The sequence below is a fragment of the Semicossyphus pulcher genome, unplaced genomic scaffold (assembly GCF_022749685.1).
Source record: "Semicossyphus pulcher isolate SPU_LCO1_2020_fin unplaced genomic scaffold, fSemPul1.0.p SCAF_5, whole genome shotgun sequence".
NCBI classification, from domain to species: Eukaryota; Metazoa; Chordata; class Actinopteri; order Labriformes; family Labridae; genus Semicossyphus; species Semicossyphus pulcher.
Window position 1 is genome coordinate 9,379,774 of NW_027211726.1, and position 24,606 is coordinate 9,404,379.

The following is a 24,606-nucleotide window of genomic DNA, read 5'->3' on the forward strand; positions in this document are numbered from 1 at the left end:
AGCCTTTGCATTTGCAGTACGTAGAATTATTATGGGTGTCTGTGGCGACATTCGTGGGAAAAATCACAAGTAAGGCGTTTTCCATCAGCCAGCAGTGGTTGGTCTGCCAGAGAGGGTAGGCGGAGCTAAGCGGCTGCTTTTCCGGTCTCTGCGAGTGTTGTGAGTAAACAGTAATCTACTATGGCTGAACAAACAAAGAAAAGATGGATGACTACAGATACAACTTCAACAATAAGTGAAAATCCAAAGAAAAAGAAACAAATTTGACGCTCAGATGAAGCAAACAGTCTAGGCAAAACAGCAAAAACAGCAAGGAAAATCAAGAGTTACAACCGTGACAAAGGGTGCCAGCCGTGGACGTTATCTGGGACTTATGCGCTTTTTATCGCCTTTAGGTGCCGCCAAATAGAACGAAACTGAGAACTTCGAGATTATCACTTTAAGTAAAGGTACTGATACCAGGCATGCTGAAAATACTACTTGTTTTGTCCAACCAACGGTACAAACAAACTACTTCCGCTCCAATGCAGTTCTGTATTAAATGTTTTGCAAAGTCTCTTTTGCAAACTCCTTTATATGTAGTCCTCTGGTACATTCCTTTAAAATACAAAAAAACTATACTTTTGTGTATAATATGCAAAATATGTGGAAATTAATTTTGAAAAGTACACTTACATTGATAAAGTATGTTCTCATCTGGTCCCTTTATATATATTACCTGTCTACTGTTTGTGACTGAGATATTAAAGTAGTACGTTAACTACTTACTTTACGTTTACATTCGACAAGTAGAGACAGCATTTCTCCTTCTCCTGGCAGTATATATTTGGTCCCTCCATGATCAGCAAGTTTAAGAATATAACTTGCTCATCACTTTGGCTCAGCTTTATGAGCCATCGGACGACTGCAGCCCCTGACCCCAATTATTGCTTTAAATCAACAGTGCCAGACAAAAAGGTCACAAAGCGTTAGCTCCTTATAAAAAAGGGGTTAGCGTTTTGCTTTTGCACAGACATAAAAGAATAAAACTTGTAAAATGTTGTACAGTGGTCTTCTTCCTTGGCGTGGGCCTTAAGTGACTAACCTTTCATTTATCACACCCTTCAGTGTAGTGATTAAGGACCCTGCACAAACTCCCTGAGCCCCTCACAGTCATTACATTCCTCACCACTAAACAGAGGCTACATCATGATGTCGTGCACTGCGGTGCTAAGGTTACAGTGACTGGTTGCAGTGTGCTCACCAGGCCTTCAGGGTCATAGACTGAACCATATAACACCCTGTCAGCAGAGGAGGGAGGCTACGTCAACATGTGGTTACACACCTGTAATAACACGCTGTCCACCTTTTATATACACTGTCGCACACCTGTGAGCCGCGGTCTGGCCCAGTCAGCGTTTTATTTGCTTGCATAGCCGTACTTTTTGTAGCTTGGGTGCTTGCCTGTATGTATATAACAGACAGCACATTCATTCAATAGACATGTTTTTTTACAGACAGTGTTTTGTTATGTGGTCAAACTTTGGATTAGTCTAAATGCTGGAAAATGTTCTGATTACCTTAAGAAATAAAGACATGCTGGACTGAATTTTCTAAGCTTCAGCTTGGTTCCAAATAGCCCGAATTAAGACGAGAATAGCCGGAGCGCTCTTATAAAACTGCATTACATTTTGCAGCATGAACAGTTGTGAAAGTTAGGAAACCGTACAGAGGCACCGTGCATTACCTCATACCAGGGTTGGTCGGTGTGTCAAGCCTCAGCTTTCTGAAATTACCCATGTGTAGTACAAAGGGCTGTAAGGTTTCTTTTTTCCTTCTTGACGTGACCAACCAAAAACACAAGTGAAGAAGCGAAATGAAAGGATTGCAAAGTGTGTTTATCTTCTGTAATGAAGGCTGCTTTAGCCAGCTAACGTCTTTACACATGAGGTCATGCAGGTAGCTATAAAGTACTTAGACGTAGAGCTAACAGCCTGATCTGATTTGGGGAAACATGCACAGCAACTTAAGCTAACGTTAACTAATGTAGTGTTACATTTTCTACACTTAGTATGTTCTTTGTATGCTAAAGCCTGTAGAGTGATGTTTTCGCACTTTATTATGAATTATGAGTTTTTTAAGGATTAGCCTAAAGCACAGACTTTTACTTTGAAGGAGGCAAATAAGCATTTCCTCCAGCACATCTTTTTCCTTAAAGTTCTGTTAATGTGTTGTTTATATGTTTTATATGAACTGTTGTCAATAAGTGCATTGTGTTAGCTAAGTCTTCCATTAGAGTAAAATGTTTTATGGTGAATCACGAATGTATGGCGAGCTTATACTTTACCTCGCCAACTGTATTTGCTAGCTTCACTTTCTCTGCCTTTCCGAAGCAATGTGTTCTTGCTGCTCTTTTCATTTTCATTAAAAATTCTCAGTTTTCGTATTTTGGAGTTGCAGTTTATTTCTTTTTATAACAAATCTACTGTTTTTGTCGAGGAATATGCTCGCTGGGCTGCTGTTTAGCCGCCTAAGCTAACGTGCTGTTGAGACTCTTTGCTAGCAGGTGCCATCTGCTGACTTTATAAGTAAGCTAAGACAAACAGTGTTGTTAAAATTAGGGATGCACGATATTAGATTTTTTGCCGATATCTGATATGCCGATATTTTACAACTCATTAAGCCGATTGCCATTACCGATACCGATATTTTTTTCCCGCACACCGAATTGCAGAGATCATCAACTCTCTTCTGTATTGGAACTAGTGTACAGTATAATGGTGATACTCTTATCACATTTGTAACAACGGTCGGGGTGACGGGTCTTGAGATGGTTAATCAAGTTTGTAGTGTTGAAAGACTTTGCCTTGGCTCCTCCTGGCATCATCGAAGCTGAGCAGTCATTGCAAATAGCAGTTTTGCTATCTATTTCGGTCTCTCGTGCTGCAGGTATACACACGTGACGTCATCACGCTGCGCCGCGCAGGTCTTCTTCACGCCGGGGACATTGCGCCGAGGTCATTTAATCAAGTATGCAGCAGCCCATTATTTTATCGGTGAACTATCGGATATCGGCGTGTTGGCCGATATCCGATAGTTCATTTTCAAGCCGATATCAGCCAATACCGATAACATGCCGATAATATCGTGCATCCCTAGTTAAAATAAACATTTAAAAAAAAAGTTTCTTATAAAAAAAGGGCTACTTTCGCTCTGCACTGAAACACAAGTGCTGTTTCTACAGAACATCTACGTGTATCATCAAACCTCTAAGATGTTGACTCTGCGCCTGGGACACGCAACTTAAGCCTTAGTCTTTTGGCATAATAATCATGTATATAGTCATATGTGCATATTTAACTTCCTTTCCTTAACAATCTTCCTTTTTAAACTGGTTAAAAAGTTAGCCAAAGATGCTATTTGTAAACAACACTTGCAGCTAATGCTAGCTTAAATAACTGGCAACCGACAAGTTATAGTCTGAACAAAACAGAGACGATAGAAAGAAGCCAAAATGTTAAATTAATTAATGTTAAATTATTTAAATATAAAACACTAATTTTAATGGTATCCAGTATCTGCCACTGTAATCTTTGTCATTTTCCAACAAGGAACAGAAAGTAGGCATAGCAACAGTAACTCAGCAGGGGCGGGGCTTAGCTGACTGTCAACATGTCAGCACCTCCAACATTCCATCGCTGAAAGATCAGCGGCTCATGGGGCAAATGGAAAACATTCAAGAAAAACTGAGAATATGAAGGAAAAGGGGGGAATTCCTAATCATGTACAACACATGCTTCTCATTCCCTCCATCTCCCATCTCTGTCGAAAACTTCCCATGAACTCCACCAGAGTCTGCACAACGAAGGAAAGTCAAATCGTTTTGACAAGATGGATGAGGTTGTGTATCTCCTGGCTGAGCTCAGGAAACTATATGTCAACTTGAATGAACATTATATGCTCAAAAGGAGACAAATACGCCGGGTTAGTAATGTGTTTAGAATGTGTTTTTCCTTCTCTTGGAGCAGTGGAAGGAATCTGGCTCATTCAATTGGCCTCAATAATGGGCTGCATGAAAATCAATACACCCTCTTTTATTCAGTGGGTGTGTTGGGGCTATAATTAGCTCATAAAACAGACTTACTTCTGTAGTGGTTCGTGTAGCTCAAAACACACAATCTGGGTCTCGAAACAATAAAATACACATAGAAAAAAAAAACAGTTTAGCTGATACAGATAAATATTTTTGCAGAATGTTCATTATTTTGCCAAGTAGTTTATCTCCATCTTTTCTTTGCCCACCGAGAGGGCCTCGGTGGTTTAAAGTGGTTATAATTGTACATCTGGTAGCAGTTAGAGCTGCGTACTTGGCACCACGGAGGTTTCTGCAAGCAGCGCGTTCCAAGAGCAGCTCGGAGCCCGGCTCAATTCTCTCACTTCATCTCCTGGATGAAAAACCAAAAGAGCTGTTTGATTCAAACGAGCCAACCTTTTGCTCTTTATGGGAGGTAGGGAGGCTGAGAGATGCGAAAGCCGCTTGATTTCCACGGATACAGGTGAGGGATGAAAACACCCACAGAGGTGATTGATGACGATTGTAAAGCAAATTCAAAGTCTTTCATGATGATGACGTATAACATGACACCTTTCTCTCTTTTGGTTAAATTTCCAAAGTGACAATCACTTTCTCTCCTGTTGGAAAAACAAATGTTATTTTCAGTCTCCCGAGCGCTGAGCGTGTTTGAACAGCTGAGTCTAAGATCCCTCTGTCTTGAACAGGCTTCGTTTCATATTCTCCTCCATTTTTTACAACCTTTTCTGATAAGACCGCCTTGCTATTACCCCAAACAAAATGACTTCTGAAAGATGAAATAGATAGGCCTCCTATGTAGTGCAAATGGCATCATCCCCCAACAGAGCCATTACTATTTGGGTTATTTCATGCCATTTCTCATCCCAGATGAGTCCCTCGCTTTCAGCTAAAGCCAATGTTTGCTGGAATAAAATGAGGTTGTGTGCGAAGCCAGATCCCGCCAAGTGCTCCACTCTCGTGAGACACAACACGAAAATCATGAAAATCACAAACCAGCTCGTAGCAACAAACCAATTCGTGACAACAACGCATTTTAATTTGTTCCAAGAATCCAGTTGCAAGTGGTTGAAACACATAATTATGTAATATACCTACAGCAGGCTCTGGTGGAGTGCTTCAACAAGCTAACTGTTTTCATATTTCACCACGGTATAATCAGGAACATCTATGATTGATATTTAAATGCTCAGTTCTATAATAACAGTAATTTACCTCTTCTGTGTGTAGCCTAACATGCTTGAATTTCCAGTAAATAGCAAGAGGTTAGCCTCAGAAGGGGACAAGAAAGTAAAAAGGAAATGTACTCAGGTAAGGTATTTGCGTATTGCAATTTGGAAGTACTGATACTTGACTTTGTTTTATCCTTTTTTGCTTCCTTATAAATCTATTCCACTACATTTTAAATGTAAGTATTTTACTCGGTTGTCTCACAATTGAAGTTGAGGTTTCAGATCCCTTCTGTTTTGTATAGTGACCAAAGACAGCATCTAAGGAGTGGACGTAGCCACGAGGGATGGGCATTCGGCGCCGATATTCGGCATTTTGACGCATATCGGCATCGGCCTTTTTTTTTTTATCTTTATTTTTTTTTTTTTAATCTTTTACTGCAAATGAATATCGGCTCCAAATATCTGTTATCGGCCTCCTTGACTACTAATAATCGGTATCAGTATCGGCCCTGAAAAAACCATATCGGTCTATCTCTAATTTCCAGTAATCTCAATATTCCAGTAATCGAATTACCTTGTGATCGAGTAATCGAGTACTCGCAAATCTTTTTTTTTTTTTTTACCGTTTACATCAGACACGGACCTCCCAGCCTGAAAATAGTAGGTTCCATATAATTGGAATTCTTTTTCAAATCAGTTCAGTCGCCTCCCGCTGGTAACTGGAGGACTGATGGTTTGAGGCACTTAAGGGGTCACAATCTGTGCTCGTGACCCCGTATCCCTTGTGTATTCCAAGCCCCCTTTTAATGTTCTAGATGCCTTTAATTGTTAGCAGGTCCACCAGAGAGATCACTACAGCAGCTGAACTTTTACTTTTGATACTTCAAGTACATTTTGCAAATACAAAAACATTTGGAGTAGTGTTATGAATGCAGGACAGTTTATTTTTTGCGGTCCTGGTACGTTTACTTCTGTCAAAGGACTTTTACCACAAACCTACATATTTACTATACAAGTTTGTACTGTATCTGATGCTGCAGGAAAAGGAACTGCTATAATCCACTACCATGCTTCAGCTGTGTTGGAATGTAATTATAAAAGCATTACAAGGTGCTGAGAGCAGCAAGAACAAGACATGCCAGGGAGAACAGCCCAGACTCTCCTCGCCACCAGGTTACTTTACATATCTGCAACCCAAGCAGCTCCACCCTCCCACTGCTCTCTCCGACTCCTCACTGTGGTAATGACCAGGAGCCGGCACAGTCTCCCTGGCACAGCCCGTCTGTTGTTTTTGTTTTTCAGACGGGGGATGGAGGGGAGTGGGATGATGGGTGGGCTGGTGTTGCCCTGGGTGAGGAATGAGAAAATGATGGGAGGCTCTGGCCACAAATTATTGCCGGCCTGTTATTACAGTAGGTTCAACGTTAGGGATGGTTACACGGCCAAACAGTCTGACACAATGGTTGTCTCTAAATAAAGCCTCCACCCACTGACGCAGTTGGTCGGCGACTCAGGGCTCGATGAGAAGGAGGATGATGCGGAGGAGGCAATTTCTAGCTCGGTCGTACCCACCGCAGAGACGGGAATCTACAGCAAAATTAAAATTTATATCAAGGTCAAAATTGTCTGCATTCCATCATCAGAAACATCATATTAAATACATTAACTGGGCGGTTAGGTGGCTCAGTCGCCAGAATCGGCTCCCCGCAACAGGAAGGTCCTGGCTTCACATCTCCACCCTGGAGTTTGAAAGTCACCCACATGTTTGTTTGAATTCCCCTGATTTCATTACCACCAAATGCCTCTGCCGTTGCCCTTGACTTGTTGAACTGGAATTGGCACTGAACATACTAAAGATCAACTTTTCCTAAATAGGTATGGACTAAATGATTTAGGATTAATTAACTGGTTAACTGATTAATTAATTAGCTTGTTAAACCAATTTTTAAACGAGACTAGGTCAAAACCTGACCACAATAGGTCGATGTGCGCTTTTATGCCTTCCTTATGAGGCCGTCACAACGTGTTTGAAAGCAGGTGCGCACTGCGGGCGAAGGTGAGGACAGCGGACGAGCAAGCGAAGGAGCAGCCCCGCCTACTCCCCGAACAAAGTATCCAGAGCCGTATAGACAGAGTCGCGTCAGTGGAGGTCCAATATGCTTCATGATCCGCCATTGCGATGTCGCGAGTCTTTCTGTCTCTACGGCTGTGAAAGTATCGTCACTCACTCACTCAATCACTCAGTTACACAGTCAGTTACATACAGATCCATGTGTAGGGCTGACCCTAGTAGATTCAACAAGTTAAAGAGCTCAATGTAGTGTTGGTAGGTCTAAGTATTCACTTTGGATGGAGCCAGGCTCGCTATTTGTTCCCCTACTTTCAGTCAGGTTTATGCTGAGTTAGGCTAACCTTGTCTGCAGCTCTGTCTCAAAAGCTAAGCTTATTGCCGCCAGGCAAACTACTTGAAAGCTGTATAGATGTTCTCAGCTAACTCTCAGACAGTCTCAGTCTTGAACAGTTATACGTGTTCATGTAGCAGATGAGCTATTCCCTACATTTACTAGCTAACTACCAAAAAACACACACTTATTTCAAAAGAGCTATCAAAACAAGTGCCAAGATGCACATCTGACAGTGTGCACGCTGCAGCGTAAGCTACATGGAGAGAGAAGGGAAAGACTTGTTGATGAAATCTCATACTGTGCCTTTCCTCTCAGGGTTTTATATTCGGGTCCTTCAGCCATTGATACGAGTGTGAAAATATAACTTTCTCCTCTCCGTGATCCCCAGACAAGCTGGCTTTTGTTTGCAATGTAAGCAGCCCACTCTTGCTCTCTCTGTCTCATACACAGTCACTGCTAAAGCCAGCCATTGTTCCAGGCCAAGATAATAGTATCAGTCCTTAAGGGGGGAGTTACAGTCGGATCGGCACCAGCTGTTAAAGCAGCCATACGTCGCGGACCTGATAAGATTACAAAATTACACTCAATCTCATCTGACATTCATTATTGGACCATGTCATGCAGCTAACCTGGGACAACGCTTCACAACTCAGAACTACAGATTGCATGGGGTCCCTCAGCTCCAGAGTTAAGAGAGATATCTAAATCTGCTGTCACAGTGTCTAGAGAATTTGTTGGTAATGTGGCGTTAAGACTTTAACAGGGAATTCAGACAGCTTAATCAGAATCCCAATCGCAACTCCCTGAGGAAAGGAGAATGTTTTCCATTGTTGGCTATTGTCGCAAGACCACCTCGTGAGATTCTTGTGTGTGTGTGCGTGTTAAGGATCTAGCCGACGCTGTTGAAAGCTTTAACCATGCTTAATTGTAATATGTTTTTCTGTTTAGATAAATCTCAATATTGTACGGATCTATATGTATTTATTAGGGATGCACAAAAAACGGGCACACTATCAGTGAAAAAATTAAATACTGGCATCAGCCCAATATGAACATTTCTGCTGATTTCACAGGCCGGTAAGATGGAGCTTTAATTGTGCTCACATGATGCTAGCAGTTGACTGGGCAGATATAATCTTCACTACATACCCTGATACAGTGGGAGGCAGTATGCACCGCTAAAAGTGTTACATAAAAACAAATATGGCGTTTGACATGTAACCTAAGTAGAATTACTTTTATGTCTGCATCTTTCCGTGAGTCAACATGTTAAGAGTAGGAATTAAAAGTATATTAATTCCATTAAAGATGGATTATGTGGGAAAAATCTGCATTAATCAATATAGGCAATGGCCAAAATGAGTTGGAAAATATTAACAAATGGGATATCAGCAAAAAATCCAGTATCGTCAGCTATATAAACAAGACTCACGCAAGCATTATTACTTCTGAAAAATGAAATGCATACAAAAAGTACTCAACAACAACAACAACAACAACAACTAACAAGTGAAACCCAAATCATAGTCACCACATACAGCATATGTGGATTTACTCAATACTCGATGTATTAACGCATATTCATCTTACTACTGGAAACAGCAACACATAACTTCTGCTAGCTAGCACCTGTATACCAGCTGTTGCTAACGTTAGCCTGAAGCACACAGCACGTGACAGAAGTAGCTGAATTTCAACTCATGACGTTAACTTACAGTTTTAATGCAGTTCGTTCTGAGACCATTTCTTCACCGTCCTCCTCAAAGTCCTCATGTTCGGCATCAGTTGTCCTCTTACATGTTAGCATCCTCGGTGCTGGAATAAGCAGTCTGTGAATCGTAGCCACTGACATCATCTCCTTCCCAAAAGTAACGCGGTCCATAGTCAGCTGATTAGCACGAACTTCGCCGAAAGTTTCGACACTTCTTGATACTCCTAGCATAGACATTGTTTAAATAAATTATGTTTATGCTCTCCCTTACATACAGGGATGAAACCACAACCTGAAAAAAACACACTAGCAGACTTGCAAAGATACGAACGAGGCAATCGAACCGAACAACGAGCAGCGAAGATCAACGGTTATCACTTGCGTTTGCAACGTCATTGCCTGAATCAAAAATATGATTTTATTTTTTAATTATTTTTTTGTGTATATACATATAAGTCGGATTTTCTCCATATTTATGTATTGCTGTTCTTATTCCATGAAAATCTTTATCACAAAATTACTGGGGTGAAGGGGCGTAGTCTTTTTCACGGCCGGTGAAAGACCCAGGATCACCCCCCTCCCACCACTATTGCCTCCATTATTGTCCAAAAAACTGTAACAATTCCACATCATGAGCCAAATGAGATGACATTACAACTAATGTAATGCCTCATTTATTTTGAGTCAATCCCACATATGTAACCTATTGTTGTGAATACTCAGCACCGCATCTCATGTATTTATCCACAGCAAAAAATAGTCCTCAACTACTTCTATGCTTATGTTGCATTTGCTGATATCATCAGTTGCCAGCTGTTACGAAGAAATTACTAAGCATTTTCAAAAAACGAAACTAAATTCATGCCCTAGTTTGAAGGATTCATGTCTTCTGTTTAAACTAGCTTTGGTCTCAGAGCCACAGGGTTAGAACAGAAAGACAGACAGTTATATTATTATTGATTTTTTTGTCCCACATTTGAAAAATACAAACTAAGTCCAGACTTGCAGTTCAAGAATCAATTTTACAAAGTATTTATTGTGTGATTTTGACCTGCAATACACTGTGAGACGAATCGCCTGGAGCTGATAACTCACAGGAACTTGACGGGATAAACTAGGCCTGCGACAAATGATGAAACAAGGATGAAACCAGGACCTGAAAAAATCCCCATATCAGGACTTTGATGCATTCTGCCTGGTATGACTAACTCACACAAAGGGCAACTGTAAAACCAACCAACGCACCGCCATCTGTCAATAAACAGCACACATCATCTGTAAAATGATATATAGCATCACTCTAATTATTGCCCACACATCTGTCGTCACTGCCAACAAAATCCCCTTGTAGAACAGACAACAGCCAGCAGAGTGAAGCCACAGTGTGAGAGCGGGACAGAGATGTAAGTAGTGAGAGATTTACAGAGTGACGCAGAGGAGAACAGAGAGTCTGAGATTTACGGCAGGTCTGCTGCCTCCGAGGCGGAGACACCTCCACAGTCGCCCTGGCTCGTTCATATTAAGATTAATAATGCGAGTATTTACAAGGCCCAGATCTCTCCTCAGAACCCGCCGCCCCTGTGCCAAACCACCAGCAGAACAGAGCAGAGAGGCAGGCAGAGGGGAGGGAAAGAGCGGTGAATGAGTGCGAGTGAGAAAACACACCTCAGTGATTAACCACAGCAGCTATTTGTGACGCTGTGCTTTTTAACTTTCTAACAGGCTAAGACTACATTTAATGTTTCATTAAATCCTTGTTGAAAGGTGCTTAAGTTGGAGTTTTCCCCCATTTTCACATCTTATATTTGGTTTGGATTACAACCCCAGAACTGATGAATGGAATTAGTTTTTCCTTAAAGACATACTCTGATATTTTGGGATATAAAGCTGGTTAATGGCTTTACGGCTGAGTTAGGAATAAAGGGGACTTGCATATCTGCTACAGCAACCAGCTTTATACTGGGAGCGGGGGAAACAGCTAGCCTCACAAGGTAACAAAATCTGTTAAAATTTCACAACACGATTAGAAAGTTGATATTAACTTTTTGAAATAGTGATGAAAAAACCTCCTAATCAGTATTCATGTACAAAAACACACACGAGGCCTCAGACTCAGTCATTCAGTATGAGTTTAATCTGTTCACAGGCTTTTGATTGAAGGAAGTCTTGTGAGCACAGAGCAATCATAGCTCCGACTTAATCCTTTGACATTTTTCAATCTTTAATCCGTCTGTTTTCTTGTTGAAGTTTAAGGCTGTTTATTAGAATTCACTTCACAAGGAATGAGAAAAACAATCTCACCTGCAAAGCTACCAGTTTCTGCACCCTGTCTCTGCAAAGAGAGAACCAGGCACCTTTGTATTTCAAAAGCTCAACCAGAAGCGCTCAGAAGCACTTGTTGTTAATGGGATCTTGAGTATAGCAGAGGCCACGGCGGACAGCGGCTGAGAGGAGCACAGCCCTTTCTAAAGGGTGGATGCAGAAAAAATGTAGACATGAGCTCCATATCACGGCTCCCTTTTGTGCCCCTGCTTGGCCAGGAACCTTGCAATCAAGCTTTAGCTGCTTTAAAGGGCCAGTTCGCTGATTTGCTTTTATGGGGAGCTAATGCCATTATGGTAGAATTTTTTTTTTGCTCTGTGCCTTTGGAGGATGCTATCCGCTTGTCCAGTGGGCCCTGGAAAACCTCCACCAGACTACATAAAACACGTCATCTGGCAGGGGCCAGGGAGCCTGCTAAACTACACTATCTCAATCTAGGACACCCGCCTCCAATGTCGTGTCTTGTTCGAAATTGTCAGGTTTGAAATGTAGACTGCAGACCTGAAGATTTTTTAGACGGTCCACCGGGCCATTGCCTGCAGCGATCAATGTCCTTGACTGCAAAACGGTAGTATTTCACTCCAGCGTCTCTCGCTGGGCCGTTCCTTTCAGATGGAGGGGCACAATGCACACTGGAATGGGCGAAACCACAAGCTGTTTGTACAATTTTCTCGACAGTTATGGCGCCAATTTCAAATATTATTGCTTCTATCGATTACAGAGAACACCAGCTTTGACTGACAGTGGCTTTTTCCAGGGGCGAATTACTCCTTTAACAGGGTGAATATCACAATGTAAACATCGTTTATCTGCTCCCCAGCATTCTTTGGATCCAGCTTGAATGCTGCTGTGTTGATCGTCCTCACATAGAACTCCTGACACCTGTCGAATAATAATAATTCCCAATGAGGTAAAGCAGCCGTCTACTGCTATTTAACCCTTTCCGAAATGCTGCATTCTGCACTGTGTTCTTGATAGCTGTTCCTACATCCATGTCCATGACACAGCCATGTCTTTTAGAGAGTCATGACACTGCAGAAGGCTGTTAAACATGTCAACCAAACCAGTCCAGTCAGAGCTAACAGGCAGTGCCAGTGTTGTTCCATAAGCAGTGTGGTTTCATTTCTTTGTTGTCTGCTAGCATCTTAAGGTTTCTGCGGATATTTTCGTAGCTCACGGCATGCTCAGCTCTCCTGTAAAGAGCTTCTATAGATGTCTGAGAGACCACGTCATTTAAGAGCCGCTGGAGGCCATACGCTATGCAGCCAATCACTGATATGCGCGAGAAGGCTTCCTCTACTTGAGCCCACTCTGCCGTCATCAGTGACAACAGCAAAGTCCGTCTGTGACCACTTCATTTTTAACATCCTTCTGTTCCAAAGCAATAAATGTACCCGTGTACGTCTGCTCCTTTGTTGTTGTACATTTGTAGAACAGTGGTGCAGAGGTTGTAACAATAGAAATGGTAGTTCCTGTTTCTTTTATATTACACCAGCCGCTGCAGATGATGGCCTGCAGCCTGCTTCGACTACAGCCTCATGAACCTGGCTCTGTCATACTCACGGCCCAAGAGGACGAAGCGTCTCTCCGGTGGGTGGACAGTAAGCAGACCGGAGCACACTGCAAAATCATTTCCAATAAATGTTGTCTGCGAGAGCGAGGGGTGAGGAGGTGGCATACACGGCCCTGGCCTGGCGCTCGTCAGCACACGCCTGGCTGAGCCGATCCAGCGAATCGATGAGGAACTGTCCCCCAGGAGCGGCAGATGGTAACAACTAGAGGGAGGGAACAGGGATTGAGGCAGAGGAGCTCCCATCTGGGCCTGGTGACTGCTGTGAAATCAAGAGTACTTTTTGCATTCATCCAAATTGATCTGCATCCTGGTGGTGTACGTCTCTGAAAAGCAGTTGCACAGGAAGGTTTCCTCCAGTCTTTGTTAGCCCGGGTGACATGACATTGTCCTGTATAGGTAAAATGAAGAAAATACAAACAATTGGTGAACTGATGCATAAAAATGTCAAAGTAATGACGACTTTTTAACCACCAAAATAACTGGTTTAACGCTATTAAGGATGCATCTAAGGATGCATCTAAGGATGTATTTCATGTTTTTGTACCCGTAAATATGTTCATAATTTTCTTAATTAAGTCACGGTGATTAAATACCTAACATTACTTTCTAAATCTCTCAAGGTAATAAAATCAAATCCCTAAAAATATGCTGAAGAAAAGCAATTATGCAATTTAATTCCCCACAATTTAGAAGCCGGTAATAGAGAATGTTGGCTTTTTTTTGATGGAAAATTATCTTACCATTAATATCAACATTACAGTTTGTTTCCTGTCAATCATCCAATCAATTAATAAGCTTATTGTTTCCGCTCTGATGCTGATAGAAATATGCATCACGAGAAAATTGCAAAATATATAACAGGACACAGTCATCTTCCAAGAGGGAGCAACTTGATACACATGAATGGTATCGTGATGAATTGATTGACAAGCATCATAATGACAGGTCACAAGACTCAAACCTGAAGCTAGCAAACAATGGCAGGCTCAGGGAGGTGTAGCAAGAGGGTCTGTGAATCTCCCCCTATTATAAAACATAAGATAAGAAAATACAGTTAAACGATGAGTGATTAAATTTGGCCTGCAAACTATTTTAGTGCTTGCTAGACATTGACATGAGTTACACACATCCCTGCACTCTTTTTGTGTTTGGATACAACTTACATTCACTAGTGACCCCTTATCACATGTCTGTATGAGGAGGCCAGAACAAAGATTGACTCTTCCCTCATTATGCAGTATTTAAATGCTTTTAAATAAGATTTAAAGTGTCTTGTAATTCTCAAACAGAAGGCAACAATTGTAAAATAACTCATGTAATTATGTGGGGCATTAATGGGTTTTACCTGTCCTGTGAAACATCTTAAGGACCCTAGATTTATTTCGGGACCCTTTAGTGGATCTCGAGCACTCAGGCAGTCTGTGCGAGTTGTACAAATTAATGTAGCAAATTCATTTGGTTTGTATTTCTATGCAGTGCAAATAAAATCTATAAATGATTACACTGTCACTTGTTCTGAATTTTAAGATAAATGTCATACTATCTATTTCAAATCACATAAAATTTCAGACACAACCCAGAACACTACAAGCAGTAATATTATTCACCCACCTCTCTGTTTGAACTGTATTCCATTATCGCAATGGACTGATAGGACGTTTATAGTCAACATTTTTGTATCTAGCAGAAGTTAATATGAAAATGGATGTTTTGGCTAACTTTAGAGCAAAGTGGATCAAATGAACGCACATAGCTCTAATTGTCTATGTATTAAATTTAAACGAATAGCGAGCTGCGCGCTTCGCTAATCACGATATAATTTACGTAGCAAATTGGGGTTGCGGGTCACAACATTTCTTCTTCTTCTCCTCCCCTGAGATTATGGCGGATTGCAACCACCGTTAAAAGGTGCATACCGCCACCTACTATACCGGAGTGTGTGACATCATGGCCTGATACTAACGGGTCATAATTTGTCAACAAAACACATTTTTCTGCGTTGTTGTTTGAGTGAACCGACTTCCTACAACGCTCCTTCGAGTAAGGAAGCTCCCGTGGATCAATACACACGGGTTCGACTGGGAAAGTTCGAAGAAGTCGATAAGAGATGAAACCTTTGAACAAATGCTGTGAATTTTCAGGTGTTGCATCACGACTTTGGCAAGTGAAAGGTAACAACTATTTAACACAAAATGAAAAGTCGGAGTGGTTATGATCATTTTGAGGGGTTGAAAAGTGCTCTGAATTGCTCTTGTATGTTTTGTAGAGCAGTGCTACATCTTACGTCCCCCTTAATTTCACAGAGGGGGTTAAAGTGTTACAATTAGCTTAATTATTATTATTCTCAGCGGTCAAACACTGGTCACATTCTTTATCTCGCCTGTCTCTGCTCTCCCTTTATCTCTGCGATTCCAAAAACCCTGAATTACTTGGCCTGAGGTTAATGAGATGATTAATGACAAAGCAATTCAGCCAACCATTAAGTATTATTATGTTTTCTCCTTTGAAAACTTTTCTTTTTTTCCTTTTTAAGAGACATCTTCCAGTGGTAGACTTGGAAAGCCATATTGAGCAGCATTTTAAACAACTGTGACCTTAGAGGCTTACATTGTTCAAGTCAGAGAGAAAGCAAAGGTAGTAGCATTAAGTAGGCCTAAGGCTATAGGTCCTATTTAGTTTTCCAGTTTGCTTGGTAGTCTTCATGTCAGCTTTCTAGAGTCGCTTCCTTGATCTTTGCCATTGTTAAAGTTACTGATTCCACATGGAGATTCCTATTATAGCTTATTTTTTGTAGCTTTTGTCATTGGTTGTTTGGTAATAGTAACATTTTGCCAATTAGAAGTTATAACAGCATGGGTTTATTTGTGATATATTGTGAACAAGATGTCTGACAGGGCCAGACGAGTTGTCCGACGACAATACCAGCCAACACTTTAGCTTAATAATCCAAACCACTTAATTTTGGAGGTAAAACTGAGAGAAAGGTCACCGGAGACGTTGGTACTGTGTACACATCTAGTACCGCTAGCTAGATATATGCTGTCTATATGCTAGCTAGCTTTATGTCCAATCATAGACTGTATAAAAAGATGGATGACATGAAGTTTCCATATCTGTGAACGTCTGCTTCAGACCAACACAAGAAACTGTTCTGCTGTTAAACACGCCGGCGTGCGGGATCTTTGTTGTTTTTTCAGTAAGTTGAGTGTGTGTTTTGGTTAGCGGGAGTGGCTATAGCGGCTCCACCTGCCGAACTCTACTGCGCACTGCGACTGCGAATGACGTCACCATCGAAAGGTGGCAGCTCCTATCACGGGGGCTATTTAGGCATCAATTTTGTACAGCAGATGGAGGCACATCGTCCATTTATATATACAGTCATTATATCCAGCCAACAGTCTGTTTTTGTCTGTTTATTATAATGTAGAACAAGGAAAAGCAGCTTTTTCTCACAACTGAAGAGTTGAAACATCACATTTCTGGCATTTTTGGCTTAAAACATTCCTTGAACAATTAGTAAATAGTAATTTTCTGTCGACCAACTAACACATTAATGAACTTATTTCCCTTACTCCCTAAGCTCAGCTAACCTGGGAACTTGTTTCAACAAGTGTGTACTAGTTCAGGCTGTTTTTCCTCGATGAAGGCAATAAAACAAGATGTTTTTAAACACATTGTTTTATTATATGCCGACTAAACAAAGTGCTTTCTTCCTGCTGGTGTAGGTCTGTAGTTGCTCTGGGTGTTAATAGCCCACACTGATTTGCTCAAACACTGAATGACAGTGATTATCTCCCGCTCGGGGTCACATTTCAGGGCCATGTGTCTGTCATTAGAGACATTTCTGGAGTTTATACAGTGTGCGCAGGTTCCTCTACGGAGCGGCGAGTGCAGCCAAAGCAAACTAACTCTATCTAATTTGAGGGGAATCCGAGCTGGTAATGTCAGGTTGCATCACAGAGCGCTTCACAGGCACAATATTCACGTTGACACGCTGCAGAGAGGGAGAAGGAGAAACGGGACCCCGCTAAAGCCCAGCGCTGTTATTTTCTTGTCTCTCCGCGTTGAATTAGGCCGCCCAGCCCTCGGTATTCGAGCCAGGGAATTAGGAGTCCAGACCACAGGGACACCAGTGGAGAGGAAGCAGGATGATGTCATGACATGGCAGTGATGGAGGGTGATGTTGGTTTTCTGGTTGGGGTTTGGCGGCTCCGAAACCTTTCCTTGTCTTATGGGAAATGTTCCGCCGTTTACTCAAAGCTTATACTCTCCATACTTTATAGAAATTCCATTGAGAACATACAGAGCAACACAATCAAGATGTCTCTGGGCAGCAGAATGTGATTTAAAGCACATTTTAAAGTATGATAAATGTTCTTTTTCCTCATTTTGTTCCAGATTTAGTCGTCCCTCGAGCGAAAGCGTCCTCTCTAATCCCATTTAATGTGCGACTGTAACAAGATGACAAACCCAAAAGCAGTTTCACGCTGGGGTCTTGATGTGACTGTCAAGTACTTTTTGTGTCAGAATACAGTAACGCCATCTGCAAAAGGAAAAGAGTGATGACACGTTAGCTGCGTCTGTCTGTAGGATGTTGTGGAACATTTGACTCAGACATTAAAGTTATCGCTTAAGATCCAAGCAGCGTTTTTCATGTGACATGCCCCTCCTCCCTCCTCTTTATATTGCTCTGTCAGAGTCACGCTTTAATCCCTCAGCGCTAGCTTTGGACCCAAACACTGTGACATAAAAGCCTTTCAATTACAACACAAAACGCTCCTCTTTACATGAAGCAGCGTCGCGCACTCTCGACTTAGCGAGGCATTAGGCCGCTGGATGCAGATGAATTAAACGGTATCACTCCGTTCGTCTTTGATGGCTGATCTCGGCTGCTTGGCGCTGAAAGCTAAAATTACATCACGAGACTCTGTTAGCAATTACTAGATTTATATCAGAGCGTGGCTGCTTTTAAACGCACTGAAAATAGCTTCAGTGCGCTCTTTGAGAGCAGTTTATAGGGGGAAAAGCTTTATACTGTATGTGCAGGCTGTATGTTCTGCTGGCAGACAATGACATTTGTTTTGCTTTTAACACCAGTTCCTTTTGTTCTCTTTGTCTGTGGTTGACTTTTATTAATAAGAACAGTGTTTCCATAAAGTCATAAAGCTTTTCTTCACACACTTTTACAGATGTGACATCTGGTAGTGCTCTTACTGTTTGTTTTCTGTTCTTGTATTCTTGGACACATTTGAGAAAATCTTTTTAATCAGGCTTTTAATTTGGATGAATGTCTTAACCCCAGTTTTTATCATTGTTATAGTTTTAATTAGAGATGCACGATATTTTGCCGATATGCCGATATTTTCCAACCCTTTTTGTTGATTTCAATACCGATATATTAGGCACTTGCTTTTTTCCACCTAACTGCAGAGAACATCAAGTCTCCCCTGTAGTGGAATTGATATCACGCCTACTCTTACTGTAGCGGCCCACTGGCAGATGCAGAAATAACATAATACAGTGCTTTTTAAAATGTACAACTTAAACTTAGGTTATGTCCAAAATGCCGTATTTATTTGTATGTAACATTTTCTTTCAAATAAAACTATAATATTCATTCCACTTAGACAGGCTTGGATGATGCTCTCAAAATAGGGCAAATGTTACCTATAGCACAGAACAAATACATACAATGAAATCAACCTTGCTTTGAGAAACTGCCGTACCGCAGGCTTCTTGCACCCTTCTTCTCGCTTGGCGGAAGAGGCGTGGCGCCCGCAGTGTGCGCACACTCGCGCCGAGTTAATGTCGTGGCATTACGTCAAGCTTTTTAAGGGAATCATCGAGCATTAAGCAGAATTAAAGGGTTGTTTTATAGGCGGAAAATATCGGCAGAAAACTGACATATCTGTCTATTAAGATGTCATTTTCAAGCCGTAATCTGCAGATACAGATAACGTGCCGATAATAGTTTTAATCCTGGTGGTTTGTTTTGTCTTAATTTACTTTTTTCTGATGTTAATCTATTTCTAACATTTTATTGCTTTAACTGCTGTAATTATTTTAGTCTTGAAAATTCAGATCTACTGTATGAACATTTTTGTCCTTATGAGTTATCTGTCTGTTCGTATGTGAAGCTCTCTGGCCTGCTGGTTTGAGAGTTGAGAGCATTCCTGTCTCTCTCTGCTTTGTTTCTCTTAGTAATCCTTATTAATGTCAGATATGTATTCCCTATTACCCCCCATAATAAGACTGCATGAGAGTAAACAGTAGTTAACTAAATATTTCAGGTATAATTTTAAGAGCTTCATTCACAACTGGCGTCTGATTTAATCCTGCAAACACCACCGCATTCCAGTTCAATTAAAAAAACCCAAACACTGCTGTTGTTCTCCTCTAACAGCTGTGCAAAGGCAGGACAGATGCATCCCGCAGCCTCCTCCAGTGAGCAGTCTGGGATCCATCCAGGCCAATTATAATCCAGCACAACAGTTGGCTGAGTGGGAGTCATTATCTTAAGGTAAGCACGAGCATGAGCGCACAGTTTAATACAGGATTAAGCTAATTAGCGATGATCAAACCCGTACTTGAATAGATATCACAGCTGGGTTCCTCCTCAGTGATCTTTTACCCCTGCATGTTTTCCCCTCAGCGACCAGCAGAGGTCGCTGTGGCCTTCACGAGACCTTTGACATCAGCACACGTCTCCCTGTCGGACTCTCAGGTGACCTCAGCTTGATGTCAGTTGGCTACATGAAATACGTCTGATGCAACATCTTGGTTCTGCAGGTAATTTCAGTCTTGTGAAGCTCATTATGTTTTTTTTTTACCTGTCAGAGTGTGTGTTCATGATCATTAGTGATGCTGCAGATTGCACACTGTCAAGGAAATCTCCCATTATAGGCCCTGCAGATATGTCTGATTAGCATACGTCGTGATTGTTGACATACTTCGCTTCTCCTACATGAAAACATTTTGTTATTCAGGCCACAAAATCACAATTACACAGACGGCTGCAGGAGTGTGAAATTTAGCATGTAGCAGTAATTGTCCATCTTAACAAAGGGAATATCAATGGCATAGCAAATGGATTTTACAACAGTTGGGAAGACTTCAAACTCATGACGACACGTGCAAAGAATTGGCCTTCTGCATAAAGGATATTAAGGAGACAGTAGAGCTGTTTAGAGGTCAGTTTGGGAAAGCAAGACTGAACGCAGCACCACAGTTACAGGCCTAGTCGCACTCATATTAAGGCTAATTGGATGCAGGTAGGATTCCCATTTAATTAAGCTGGCTTTCAGGGCTGTGTGTCATTTTCCGTTCACCCAAATGAATCATGGAGGACTCGCTGTTTTCTCACTTTTTTGGGCCAGTTGAGGGTGAAGATCGCGAGCGATAAAAAAGATTTTTAAAGGCCTATTTTACAAACTTTAGGTCTTTATTAAACAACAATATGAGCAGTATATGTCTTTAAGGTTGCTATAATCAATCACCCTGTTCATATTGATCATTAAAGGCATTTTTTAAGGGTCATTATGAACACGAGGATTCATAATTAAAAGATTTCTTCATAATGTGCCTCCAAAATGTCAAAGTATATCTGAAGCTAATTTGAGGCTTTAGCAGCCTGGCTTAGACGAATCAAATTGGAGAACACACTGGACAGCTCTGGCTTGTCGTGATGATGCTCTGCTAATTGTGCAGTTCTTCGTTCGCCCAATTGCAAACAAGTAAAAATGGCGGCCTGGTCACGAGCATACCTGTGTCACAGCTTAATCTGACACTAAAAAGAATTTCTAGGCACATCAGAGTTAAGAAACAGCGAATACAGTAACAAAAGCTTGGTTCATATTTGATCAGCGCTGACTCGTTTGACCATTTGAACCAATTTTAGTTTGCTGGTGTGTCGCTCTGGACGGACTCGGAATAGAATCCATTGACTTGATGTTTGCCATTTCATTCAGTCTGTGCTCCTTAAGTTCGACTCCTGACGCCTTAAAGTAACTTCAGATGCACGTTTGAAAGGAGACCACTGCACAGCCTGAAGAGGAATGATTGCAACAGCTGATTACTCTTTCAATGTGCAAATTATTATGCAAGTATGTTGAGAACAAATGGGAACAGATCCTTAAAGTAAAATGCTGCTGGTGTTGGTTTTCCCTCTCTATTTGGGCATGGTTTGGTTGACCTCATTTTTGATCGATTATTTACAGATTCTACATAGAAAAGTAGAATCTGTAGGCAGGGACAAGGTTTTTAGTGACGGCAAGTGTTCTGGTTTCCGTTTGTACTACGCTTGTAGTCCGAGTAATATTGACCAATCGCGTAACAGCAGGCGGCGGCGCATGCAGAAAAAACAGTCCGTGTGGAGAGCAAAAGAACGTAATCCTCCATAATGACTTCCCAGCTCCCGTCAGCGGCTATCTCTCGATGATTTTGCTTTGATGACATTCTGCATGCTAACAGCTAATGATCTGTTCTAGATCTAAAATTCAACTTGAGATAAATTCCCTTGCGCGGTGTCATGAGAGCCGCCCAGCGGTCAGATTTCCCGACTTCCTCAAATGCATCAGAAACGAGCAATTCCGTTCAACAAACAAGCATTTTAAAAGTAGTTTTCTCCTCCTCTTGAGGACAGATCTGACAAAGCTTCATTTTGACTTTTTACTAATCTGCATCATGATGTTGAAATTTCAGCCGAGGTAAGACCCGTTAATTAAAGTCAATCACAAGAGAAACTGTAAACAAAGCAGCACGCGGAAAAGGAAGTTGTTTATCGCTAACCGCTGGCTACACGCCCGGCATGTTCAGCGGTGTCCCCAGAGGCTGTATTGTCGTCAGACTATAGCCGATGGGATCCGAGATTGGACCAGGTGTGACTCTTCTTGGGTCCCTTTCTAACAGATCAGTGCATCAGGTTTGGGAACAGGTGTGTGTCAGATTTTCCAGACCTCTAAGATAACCATAGGTAACCTCTAAGCACACTGAAACAAACTGTCTTGAGTTTCAGTTGTTTGTTCTCCTTCAGTTCGGCCTTCTGTTATATTACAGGCGTAAGAGGCTCAGTGCTCTTATAAGTCCAGTGCATTGTGTTTATGACTGCAGCACAATAGTTCTTTGATAGAGCTGAGCCCCTTGTGTAACATCTTCAGCTGCTGCAAATTGAATGTTCCTGTGCGTAGGCAGGAGGCCGTGTTTGCTCGCACTTGCTATAATAATCTGTGTCTTATCTCCCTCCGCCCCGGCATTACCTTTCACTTTACTGTGTGAAGAAACTCCGGTGAGGAATAATAACAGCCGTCTGCCTGTAAACAGTCATTTGCACAGGTACAGTAGCTCGCCGCTCACAGAGCAGCGTTATGCACAAGATGGATGTCACTGACCGACAGAGGCTGAGAGGGGGAGCGTCTTATCTCCTCTCTGAACACGACTAATGTCCCGTAAGGAGGCAGGTGTGAGCGGGGGAGGCGGAGCAGCAAGGGGGGGGGAAGATATACGTAAAGCTCAATGGATCAGAAATGGTGGCAGAGAAATCAATCTCCCTCCCTCACCTTCCTCCTCCCATTGTTCCAATCTGTAGTTTTGTTTTCACGCGCGGAAGCGACAAGCACATGAGCAAGCAATGAGTCACAGCCTTCGCTCCGTTCAACCGACAAACAACCCGGAAATATCGCAACCATTTGTCTTTGAAATTATCTCGCATCCCGAAGTTTAACGCCTGTTTGTTTTCTTTCTTTTTTTCCGGGGCAGGTTGAAACCGACTCGAGATGCTAAATCTCTAACAACGTGCAGATTTGCTGAAATGGAGCGACATGAATGATTACAGCGAGTTCACAGGCAGCCAGTGTTTGTAGATAAACAGCAAAGCTTTTGTTTACTGCGGCAGGCCGAGGCCCAACATTTGTCGGGTCGATACGTGTAAAAGAAAAGACTATATTCTGCCGTCTCTGAAGTTCACAACAACACTTCTCACTACAGTTTCTTTGTCCGTATGGCTTTACAGCGGAAGCCTGCTTTGTTCCACACAGTGAAGTCAGGCGGGAGACAATTTATTTAAATAAAAAGGAGCTTAAACAGCCAAGAAATCTAAAACAATTCACTGAATAATCTCCATTCTAAGCTCATTACATTGTACACACAGTTCCTACAATGTAGTTTCAGTTTTTACAATTATAATGTTCAGCACTTTTGGATATACAGTGTCTGTAGTTACACACTCACACATTATTTCGTTGCTTTAATCTTCCCGACATGTTTTATTATACTTTGTAGAAGACAAAGCTGTAAACAAGGACTATCAAATATAATCAAAGTGTCTGTATCAGAGAGACTTTGTACAAGGAGCTATTGTGATGATGAAATGAGTGTGAAATGACACACACACAAAAAATGTGAAATATGTAACATTGACAGCCAGCGTCTAAAAAGGGTACTGCAGTCCAAATTCAAAATATTGGCGAGCGTTGTCTCTCCCCCACCCCGACCGATTCGAAGGTAAGCCTTTCCTGCTTCAGCGTTCCAACCAGGGGAGACATTTACCCCTTTCCCACCTAAATTTTGCGTGTTGACGCAGGTTTTTCAGACCCGAGAAGACCCACTTATAGATGCCGATTGTCTCTTTTCCCATTGCCAGTGGAGTATACTCCTGTCTGTCTCTTTTCTGCTGCGTCACCGTCTGACGTCACAAACACGCCTGCAACAGGGTTAGTAAACAGTGAAGATGTTACAGTGGTTTGGTCTTTATTGTATCTATTACTCATTCAGTCTGTTTATCAAACTCGGCGCCGACAAATTTGGAACGATGTTCGAGCGCTGCTCGGACGGAGACGGGCGGAATTTGTAGCTGAGATGACAAGGAGTCGCAGAAGTTAGCAAGGGAGCATAGCATCTTGCCGGAAAGGGGGCGGAGATTAACGTGTTGACACAAGTTTTGTGTTCCCATCAATGCAGATCGGAGGCCTGATAATTACCCGGGTCTGAATGCCGATTGTAACGTTTCCCATTAAGCAAACAAGCCGGATGTTAGTGGGTGTTAGCGGGTTTTTTGACCAGTGGTAGAGCGGCTCCAACGGTCTGCCCCAGGGCCGAAGCTGCCGCTAGTTTCGGGGCTAACTCCCGTCACTTCACATACACAGCAGTGATCCTTGTTCACTCGTAACTCATGCGCGCACACTCACTCCCTGTGTCTCTCACTGACTTGCTCCACCACCCACACTCTACTCTTTAAGTAAAACACGAAGCTCACGCGGGTTGTCAGGTTGACACACCGACGTTCTGCACGGGAATGGAAATTCCAGGAGGAGAACATTCCGGCTGCAGCGTTGTTGTCGGAGAAGCCAGTATTTCATCTT